Source organism: Vicia villosa, linkage group LG3 (assembly GCF_029867415.1).
Source record: "Vicia villosa cultivar HV-30 ecotype Madison, WI linkage group LG3, Vvil1.0, whole genome shotgun sequence".
Lineage (NCBI taxonomy): Eukaryota > Viridiplantae > Streptophyta > Magnoliopsida > Fabales > Fabaceae > Vicia > Vicia villosa.
Genome location: NC_081182.1, coordinates 142766683 through 142769758, shown reverse-complemented (window position 1 = coordinate 142769758; position 3076 = coordinate 142766683). Strand labels below are relative to the sequence as shown.

Sequence of the window (3076 nt, the reverse complement as noted above, 5' to 3'; positions counted from 1 at the left end):
GCATGACAATGACGTATGATGTTTGTTCTAAAATTTGAAATTGTGACGCCCTTGTTCCATGTTACTCTGATATATTTATTTAAACTGCCGCGGGGTTTAGAAGGGTGTTACAGAAAATACCGACATCATTGGTATTGCCAATGATAGGGCAAGAAACATCATAAACTATGTTGTTTTTGATCCAACATCCATAAGCACTGGCATTGTATTTCCAGAGATCACTGCAGCCCAATTTGAGTTCAAGCCCTTGATGTTTCAGATGTTACAAACCACTAGTCAGTACTCAGGAGCTCCTAATGAAGATCCTCATTTACACTTGAGGCAGTTCCTGGATGTAGCTAGCAACTTCAAGATTCAAGGGGTGACCGATGACGCCTTCAGGCTCAGATTATTTCCTTACTCTCTAAGAGATAGAGCCAAGTGTTGGTTGAATTCCTTAGAGCCTAATTCCATTGCTACATGGAATGACTTGGCATAGAAGTTCTTGGCTAAGTATTTTACTCCTTCCAAGAATGCAAAGATGAGAAATGAAATTACCTTATTCCGGCAAGGAGATGACGAGTCACTTTTCGAAGTTTGGGAAAGATTTAAAGAGTTACTTAGGTAGTGCCCTCACCGTGGTATTCCCATTTGTATTCAGCTTGAGACATTCTACAATGGGTTGGTGCCTTCATCAAGGAACATTCTTGATGCATCTAGTGGAGGAGCATTATTGTCTAAATCTTATGAAGAAGGATATAGATTGATAGAAAGTATCACGGCCACTACGTATCAATGGCCCACAGCAAGAGCTAATGTGAGTACAACTCAGAGAAGGCCAGCTGGAGTTCATGAAGTCACAGAGACTACTGCACTTGATGCACAAGTGGCACAAATTCATAAGATGATGAAGAATTTGATAACTCCAGACGTGCCTAAATTTGAACCTGTAAAAATGATCACAGACGCATCCGAGGTTGCCTGTGTCTATTATGGAGGGGCACATTTGTTTGAAGAATGTACTGCATGTAACGCTCCATTTTATTTAAATTGTTTTTCATATTTAATTATGTGTTGATGTGCATTATATGTGTTGTTGGATGTTTTTAAGTGTTGCAATATCCTTAGAGTAGGGTAGTTGCCTTAGAAAAAGGGTGAATTAGACGTTGAGGAGGCCAAGCGATTGCTAGCATTATTTAATCAAAATTAGATAAATTAAATAAATGTTAATGGTAGTAAAATATTAGTTGAATATTTAATTAATTGGTAGAATTGCATTATTATCATAGAGTAATAATAATGTAATTAAAATAATGTTTGTGTAGAGATGTGGAGGGCTTAATGGTAATCTTAAGCGGTTAAGTGAGCACATAATGGGAAGATCATATTAGAGGTCTAAGGGCCATATTTGTGAAAACAAGGAAAAATGAAAACATAATTTTGTTGAACCGATCGTAGAAGTGAGAAGAAGAGAGAAGAAGCTAGGGCACAAAGGAAGAAGAAGAGAAGGCAATAGAACCTGAAAGAGAGGAATCTTCGCTGAAGAAATTACTAAGGTAAGGGTGGGGTTCCAACCTTCTAATAGGTGGTATAATTGTTGGTATGTAGGGGGTAATCATAAGTTAAGTTTCTATGAGGAAGTGTTCATAAGAGATTATCCAATGATAGTTGAAATTGATTAATCGTTATAATGCTATTGTGTGAATTGGTATGTGTTATGTGCATTTGGATAGTCTTAGATCACTGTTATTAGACTTGTAAAATGAAGAATTAAGAGATGTGTTGAATTGGTGTGAAAGTGGGTGAGTGAAATAAAGTAAAATGCTATCAAAACTGACATTTTTTATTCTGGGTACGCTGTAACCGGGTAACAACCCTGCTGTAATCGATTACATCGTGGTGAAATAGATAATTTGGGCATTTTTGGGTGTTGTAACCGGGTAAAAGCCCTGCTGTAACCAGTTACAGGCGAGTCTGAATAATAGCGAATGCAGTGACGGTAACGCGTAACCGGGTAACAGCCCTGATGTAACCGGTTACACCTGACATTTTTAAGAAAAACTAAAATTTTCTAAAATTCATAACTTTTGATCCGTAAGTCCGTTTGACGTGCCATTTTGACCGTAGCGGAGCTAAAAAATATTTTCTAACTAATGAGACTATATTAAGAACCCTTTTGAGAAAATTCTAAATAAGTGTAGTTCATCTTTCGTTATAAACTAATATTTAAGAGTGCCGTAATGAGTACCTGATGCTTAATTTTGGTGATTGATATGTGTAAATGATGAACGAATGTTGTTGCATTATGATATTGAGTGATATTTCATAATGTTGTTGTTGTTGTTGGCCTGATTGGCACATTGTAGAGAGCTCATGCTCTGGAAATTATATATTCTGTTGTTGCGTTATCGAAGTTGCATACATTCATTAGGTGAAGGCTTATTCCTTGGTGTTGGCCTGAATTGGCACGTTGTTGAGGGCTTACGCCCTGTTGTTGAAGAGTTACGCCTTGTTTTTGCCCATTATTTGGCATTTTGGATAGGGCTTATGCTCTGATGGTACCACATGCATGGAGTCGAGTCAGTATCATAACACGAAGATGTTTGTTGCATAATGATTGAACGTGTTTATGTATGTGTTGTATATGACGGTTAATGAATGTGATATAAACTACTGATGTATGAATTTAGTTAATACTTATGAGATATCTAATGCATAGTTACCATTATATGATTTATTAGATTGTTGTGATATCTCACCCTTTCTATTTGAATGTTACCTCTACGTGAGTAACGTGCAGGTGACAAGGATTAGAGTAGCCGAGGTATGGAGCGTCTCCTAGTATCGCGTAGATAGAGTTAGGTCATGCTCTGATACGTAACACCGGGGATGAACGCTTGTTTTTTTATGTCATGAATTGTTTATCTTGAGGATTTTACATTTGTTGAGTACTCTTCTGACTATGTTGGGAAGATGTTATTTTAATTTGCATGAGATGAGGATTTCCTTTTGTTGGCTTATTTTCACTGTGTTAATGAAATGAAGTTGAATTTTATGTTTGCCTTTATGTCGGTTCTGAAGGATAGAAAAACACTTA

At 36.9% G+C, this 3076-nt stretch overlaps 1 non-coding gene across 1 annotated transcript; it reads right to left on the bottom strand.

Annotated features, from left to right (window-relative positions):
• Positions 1-517: 517 nt before the first annotated feature.
• LOC131593827 (small nucleolar RNA R71) lies at positions 518-624 on the bottom strand. Its single transcript, XR_009281205.1, has one exon. It is a non-coding gene; the product is annotated as a small nucleolar RNA R71 (small nucleolar RNA).
• Between the last annotated feature and the right edge of the window lie 2452 nt (positions 625-3076).